The sequence below is a fragment of the Montipora foliosa genome, chromosome 9, assembly GCF_036669935.1.
Source record: "Montipora foliosa isolate CH-2021 chromosome 9, ASM3666993v2, whole genome shotgun sequence".
NCBI lineage: Eukaryota > Metazoa > Cnidaria > Anthozoa > Scleractinia > Acroporidae > Montipora > Montipora foliosa.
This window is the reverse complement of record NC_090877.1, coordinates 35,364,072-35,371,571: the sequence shown is the minus strand read 5'-3', so window position 1 is coordinate 35,371,571 and position 7,500 is coordinate 35,364,072. Positions and strand designations below refer to the sequence as shown.

At 42.5% G+C, this 7,500-nt stretch overlaps 1 pseudogene; it reads left to right on the top strand.

Moving 5' to 3' along the window:
* LOC137971763 (uncharacterized) overlaps positions 1-7,500 on the top strand; it is a 27,460-nt pseudogene that overhangs the window by 6,492 nt on the left and 13,468 nt on the right.

The following is a 7,500-nucleotide window of genomic DNA, read 5'->3' as shown; positions in this document are numbered from 1 at the left end:
GTAGGAGATGGCAGGTTCAAACTCTAACTGACCCCACCCTCAGAGTTTGAGGAGAAAGCGCTGCTTTTGAAATAACATCTTCAAATGGATACACTCTTTAGTCGTCACAGATAACAACAATAAACTGTATATCCCATCTAGCGTTGATCCTGTTCATAGAACATGGGAAATTTAAGAACCCATACACTATAATTTAAGTAGAGGGTGGAGCTCTCGTGATTGTGATCCTCTGTGGCAAGTTGTTGTTGGAAGGGTAAATGCTCGAAGTCACTGACTGGAAACAACAAGCCACTCTACGATTGGAGTGTAAATAAAAAAAGGATACGACACAGAATTGTCCTCATCGTCATCACATGCAACCAAGAGAAAATGAGAGGACAGAGAGGGAGTCTCAGGGAATTGGCCGGGATATGTCATGTCCACGAAAGTTATTTTTAGACGAGCGGAAGTCGGAAGTCTGTCTTCCGAGACGTCCGCATGCAGTCTTGTCTCGCTCTCAGGTTCTTAGTGAAAAGAGAAAATGGCGGCGCACGTGAAAGGCTGATGAATAAATATTCATCATGGCTTTTCAAAATGCATGCGGACGTCTCGGAAGACAGACTTCCACTAGAACAAAGACTTCCGCTCGTCTAAAAATAACTTTCGTGGACATGACATATCCCAAGGGCTGGACCGGGAGCCTCCCTCTCTGTCCCCTCATTTTCTTTTGATGCAACTAATTAAGGTGGCTCAATCCAGTTTCAAAAATTTCAAGACACTGCCCTATTACGAGGACTGACTGATGAAACACCCTATATTATGTTTTTAAACACTTACATTTCAAAAAGCAACTCGGTAAGCCCCATGTTTTTATTGCTGGAAAGTAATCAGCACCATAAGAACATCAGTGACACACTCGGCTATTGCCTCGTGCGCCTTTTTTTTTGTCCTTACCACATTTTGACGTCACCTGCGATCTATTACTGAACTGACGCCCGGTAACATGGAATCTGTTTTAATAGGTTAGGTGACTTAAAAGTCACAAAGTCACAATATTGAGCTTATTTTGTTAAGTTTTCATGGTATCACAACCGAACCGCTTGGTGATAAAATGCTCTGGCTCAATCCTTTTATTAATGTAGTTTCTTATAGTGTTGAAACTGGTTTGAGCCTCCTTTAAACTAAGTTAGACGTTTTTCCATATCCTTAGGTTAAGAAAGAACATGTCAAATGCAGAAAAGGAGGTGGCAATTTCGCTGACTAAAACGCATTGTTACCGCATCGCCTTTCTCGTCTTGTTCATCACCTTTCCAGACGTTACTTCAAGAATACTTCGGATGCTTCCTTCTGCTTGTCACCAAATCTGCCAGGTTGATTTGATTTTCTAACAAGTGCAGTATAAACAAGGCTTAAAAGCACCTAACTGCTCAAACTGTCGCTAGAGGTTAACATTTGCTTCCGGTTAAAAGAGGGGTTTTTTCTCTGTTGTCAAAGGACTATACTAGCTGTTGTTGAGCACCCCAGATAAAAGCGTTGATAATTTTCGACATCATGTTTAACCTCAGCCAAAACTGTTCCGTTATATGCATAAAAATTGCAATTGGGCCAAAACTAATGCGGAAACCTCGATGTACGGCAAGTTGCTCAAAACGAATGTTTGGTTAAGTCACTTCTGCATACGCCATAACCAATGTCTGAGGGTAAGACGTCTTAGAAACATGTATAAGAAATTATTATCTGTAGATGTAACATAAAATGAAAACGTGACTCTAATGTATGATAATTTTAAGGGGGCCCTGTCACCTCACTCTCGATTTTCCTTTCCTTTCACTTTCTATGACCTCCATTCGTCACGTCTACATCATCTTTGAGATAAAAGAGCCAGAAAGATTCCCAATAAATTTCTGCTGGAGGAGTTATCGCCAGTACATTCTTGGTCACTTCTTCAAAACGAGTTCCAAGATTTAGTAAAACTAATACATTTCCATTAATGTTCGTAATAACCAAAAACAGTACATAGTCTCCACTTGGTTGTAAGTGAAAAAACACCATATCATCTTAAAACATCTTTTTAAGATCATCTACAGCGTCCAAAGAGGGGGCGTGACAGAGCCCCCTAAATTGTCATTTGCTCGTTGATGACAAGTTGATTTCTTTCAGGACCTGACATTAAAGAACTGCAGTTACTATCTGAAGGCGGATTACAGCTTGAAGTGCTTCGACAAGACTCACAACACCTACATTACAGCCGTTTATGTCGGATCTGCCTACCCTGTATTGTTTCCACTTTTCATTGTTACAGTATTATACATCCTGTACTATCGGCCTCACATAAAAAACCCGCGCCCGAAATACGCAACCAAAACGGTACGAGATCGTTGAAGGCATGCGCTTCCTCTATGAAAACTACAGCGAGCGTTCCTGGTACTGGGAAATTGTAGAAACAATCCGGAAGCTCGCTCTCACTTCCGATTTGTCCCTAATTGGCGCCGAAGGTAAAACCTACATCGGAATGGCTGCAATGGCGTCTGGGTTCTACGCTGTGGCGTATGCACAAGTTCAGCCAATCCCTGACTAGTTTGAACACCTGTTGCAGCTGGCATCCTTAATAGCTACGTTCTTTAATCTGAGTGTTGGTGCCTTGTTGAGAATTCCTTCAGAGATGGTCGACTACTCTATCGAAAAGGACAAAGATTCTGTTGGCGTCACTGTCCTACTGGTCACAGCCAATGTCATGGTGATCGGGCTTGTCGTCGGTCAGTATTCGGAACCCCTTTGTCCCCAAAAGCAGAGTGTTTCAATTTAATGTGTCATCAATCCCTAGCACCCACAAAAAAGAGAGATGGGAGTAGTGTCATTCTCGCCATTTGCAAAAGAATTTAGTGGTTGGACCTAAAGCCCGAAATTTTGTTTTGGGTTTTTGAATAGTAACTTTTAAAGCTAAATTCAAATCTCTCCAAACCAGAGTAGTATCAAACGATGCCAACCCGGAAATTTTTCAATGAAGACATCGTGTGACAGAGTTTGCATCCTTTAAAACATCAGGGCAATTTTCTCGCAGACAAATGGGGGGGGGGGGGGGGGGAAGTTAAATGTCGCTTACGGGCTCTCTGTTCTCTTCTGTCTTAGTTCGCTATCTTGAGTCTCTGGGTAAGAGTCTATACCACGTATACAAAAACCCACAGTGCAGCTGGGCGTGCTGTCTTGGTGTTATCTTGTCAACTAGGAAAGACGGACCGAGTTTTGAAGGTGTGGCTGAAGACCTTGCAAACCAAGTTGTCGGGAGAAACAAGGTTAGTCTTTTTTAATAGCGGGCCGTGCCTACGAAAATAAGGTAACTCATCGATGAGGGAAATTTTGGTTTTGATCATGATATCATCGCACAACCGTCCGTCGGTACGTTCAACCTTTCATGTTAGCCGCCAATACGCGAAATGTCACACTGCTACAACATGCGTTTTTTGGTGGGAAGTTGCACAGGTTGGAGCCCGAAATTTTTGTTTTTGGCGGGAAGCTGCATGGCCAGCGTACTACATTTGACATTTCGTTTTAGTAAAAAATGCAAAACTTTTGAAGACAACCAAAAAATAGTATTTTAAAAATGTTGTACAACGAGGGAAGAGGACAAAATGAGAGAGAAAAAAACAATAGGCAGGCGACGACTTAGCGATGCCCAGTGTGAAAGAGAACGACTGAGAGCACGGGAAATCAGGCGAAATATCAGTAACAAACAACGCGGGAATGAAAGCGAGAGAAAGAGAGCCTGTGTGATGAGCAGCGGAAGAAAGAACAAGCACGAGCAGGTGAACAGTCTGAGTAATGGTGACGTAAAAGGTCGTAATAGGACGAAAAGAGCAATAAATAGCAATGGAAATAGACTAATTTATAGCAAGGAGCAGGCCGGTCTAGTCGTATGATGACTAGTTGTAAAAAACATCTGAAAACAAATACAAAAATATATCATAAGTGAGGAGCTCTGCTTTCAGGCGAGCCTAATATATACATTAAAACTAATTAAATATTACCAACTCTTGGAAAACACCGACCCTTCGTAAGACAAACTAGTGACATTTTGAGGCAAGAACAAAGTTCCAATATGTAGTATCTAGAAGTTTAAATGAGACCCTTCGCAAATCCAGAATGCGGGATTAGTGAGAGAGTGAGTGAGTGAAGCTATTAGTCTCTCCCCTCGGGGCTTTTCAGGACTAATTTACAATGTTTTTCGGGGGACTTTATCCAGACTGCTTATTACACAGTTTACAATTTTATTTTAGGAAGTGAGAGATTCCCCCGTCCAGATAAGTTCAGACCACAACACCAGGGACTACGTCCCCTACTCTTATCGAATAGTGAGTGGGTTCTTTAACGTCCCATACTATTTAATTTCCCAGAAGGGTTATGAGATGGGACCTCCGGTTTACAGTCCTTATCTGAGAAGACTTGAAAGTCTAACCATTTGCAGATGTAATTACAAAGGTAGCACATTCTCCTCAGTTATTTTAAGACCCTGAGTGTTGGTCCGGCCGGAGTCGAACTCACGACCTCCCGCATGACAGCCCCATGCTCAACCAACTGAGCCACCGGTGCGCGGTAGTCCTTCTTCTGGCACAAAAGTCTAGCTACTGTCCTTCTTGTAGCCTGCGAGCGATCTCTCTCGAGGGGGCGCGGAGGAAAAAACACCCGTGGAAGCTGTCTTTCACCTCTTTCGTCGAGAGCTTGCTCGCAGGCTATTCTTCTTGGAGAGGACTGACCTTTCTGCTAGAATACACAACTTTTTTGGGGGCTGCAGGGGCAACCAATCAATGCGATGAAGACTCGAAAGAAAAAGAGGGCGTCATTGGTGGCGCTGGGGACATACAGATCCTGTCCTTGACAACCTCAGAGTATGATGCAAACCAGTGCGATTGCATATTGCCCATCTCTCTGACAGCTGAAAGACCAAGCAACTTAAGAACGTGCAAAGAAGCCTGGGGAAAACAGCAACAATGTTGTTCCAACGATGGTGCCCAACCCGACTGAAGGGTCACAGTTCATTTTCGAATCATTAAACAGAAATCATATGACTAAGAACACTCTGAAGCACAAGAAATGATACTCGAAATAAGTTTATTTCCCATACAAACCAAATGTTACAAAAGAGGATTAACTATTCAAATGTAAAACATCTTTAGAAATTGCTACATCTAATTTGCTGGTGCCCTAAATTAAAATAACGTAATAATCTACCGCCATAACAGTTTTGCATTTTTTTTTTCAAAAGCCCCTATGACAGACAATCTACAAAATACGCGATCACGCTGATTTTAAGTCACCTAAATGCTAAAAGAAAGACAACTCTAGGATACGAGCAATGTTAAATCTACAGTAAAAACGATTTTGTCATTTGCATGCATTAAAAAAGTCATACTTACAGAAGTCACCGCAGCCCAAGTTTCTGGGCTAGTCACTCCGGTCAAACTGGTTTAGGCAGCGTGCGCATCATATTTTTGAAAAAGCGAAGGTCAAAATCGAGCCTTCAGTGCGAAAATCAATATGGCGTCTAGGAGTGCTATCGAGGCTTGGCCTGAGTTTGACACTGTCTCCAAGAAACGGCTTGCACAAACTCAATAAAGACGATTTCTGCAGAGTCCTTTCCTTCTCATCGAGTTAAGAAAGGCTCTGCTGGCAGGGTGCAGCTACTTCAGCTTCAAGGGAAGTATGATAATTGATAAAGCAGCTATTTCAGCTTGAAGGGAAGCTATTTCAGCTATTTCAGCTTCAAGGGAAATATGATAATTGATAAAGCGCGTACAGGGTTAGAGAATTGCAAGGAAAGTCGGCCACAGGGTAGTTGTAAAGGCGTTTCCTGGAGCAACAACTTCTGACATGGAACACTATCTGAAACCTGCCCTTGCTAAGGACCCTCGACGAGTCATCCTTTACGTGGGAACGAATGATCTAAAGAGTAATTTAAGACCAAATCCTAATCAAATTGCTGATAGCATTGTGGATTTGGCAAGAATGATTGAGAGTAAGTCTGAAGCGGAAGTTATAATATCTGAAGTGATAACAAGATCAGACAAGACACCGGAGGACCATATCAGAACTGTAAACAAACTACTTAGTAGATACTGCAATCAGAATGGACGGCAACTGTTAAGACACAACAATATTTCCAAGGATCACCTCAATGATGGTGGGCTGCATCTCAACGATCAAGATGTGTCCGTTCTAGTTACTAACCTGACCAGATGTTTATCTGAATGATGTTATATATGTAGTTCTAGAGAACCGCCTTCCGTACATGTTCCCGGGGCTCATTCTGAGTTTCTACAATTTCAAAGTCCAAATTCATCCACAAATGATGCCGCTGCAACTGAGCCCAATAATTTTAATTCTGATTCATGCACTTTTCTTCCTTCTAAGCGCGGCTTTAAAATGGCCTCATTAAGTATTACAAGTTTGCCAAAACATATTGATGAACTTAGAGTTTTTCTTGCCGCCAGCACTATTGATATACTAGCGATCAATGAAACGAGACTTGATTCTTCAATCCATGACAATGAGGTACATATTCCGGGCTATGAAATTGTACGCCGTGACAGGTCATTTAATAGTCGTTCTGGCGGGGGCGTTTGTTTTTATATTCGTAACTGTATAAATTACTCAATTCGCTCTGACTTCTGTATCGACCAACTTGAGAATCTTTGTATCGAGATCCGTAAACCCCGATCCAAGCCTTTTCTTGTTATCTCTTGGTACCGGCCACCAGACTCGACAGTAGATAAATTTAATGCCTTTGAATCTCTTGTTGGTAGGCTGGATACTTTGAATGTCAAATTTTACATAATGGGCGATATCAATTGTAACCTACAATACTAGACATATTTAGTTGGAACACTCAGCGAATGGTCAGAATCATCGTGTTACAAGATCGTAGCTTATACCACATCCCCCTTCCCCCCCCCCCCCCCCCCATTCAGGAAGGGGAAAACGGCGATGGGTGTTCCAACAAATGTGACGAGTATTTTAGCCTACCAAAGATAATAAGATGCTGGTTAACTTTGACAAGGAGTTGAGATTTCGGTTTATTCTACAGGGGCATAAACGTAACGTAAGAACCGTGCGTGTCTGGTCTTCTCGAGACAGAGGTGAGAGATGATTTCATGCAGAGTGGAACGCCTAAAGCGCTCTGTTGTAAACATGGCGGTTCACAGCACCAGTGAAGTCGTCTCTCTGGCCTTTCTGTGGACGAATTCCAGGAGCTAACGATACAATTTGAGCAAGTTTTGAAAGCTAAAAACTTCAATCGATGCTGTATTTTGCCTGTAGGACTGGGTGGCTCCACACTCATAAGAAAATCTATGAAATGAGAATCGGGGGTCTTCCCTTGTCATGGAACGGCCGAATTACCCAGAATTCCTTTTGGGAATGAAGGAGGCAAGCGGAGACTGGTCCTCATCAAATGAGGAAAAAGTAGCGAGAAGAAGATTTCTAGGCGGATACTAAGGTGTAGCCAAGGTGCGTGCCGTTGACGTAGAC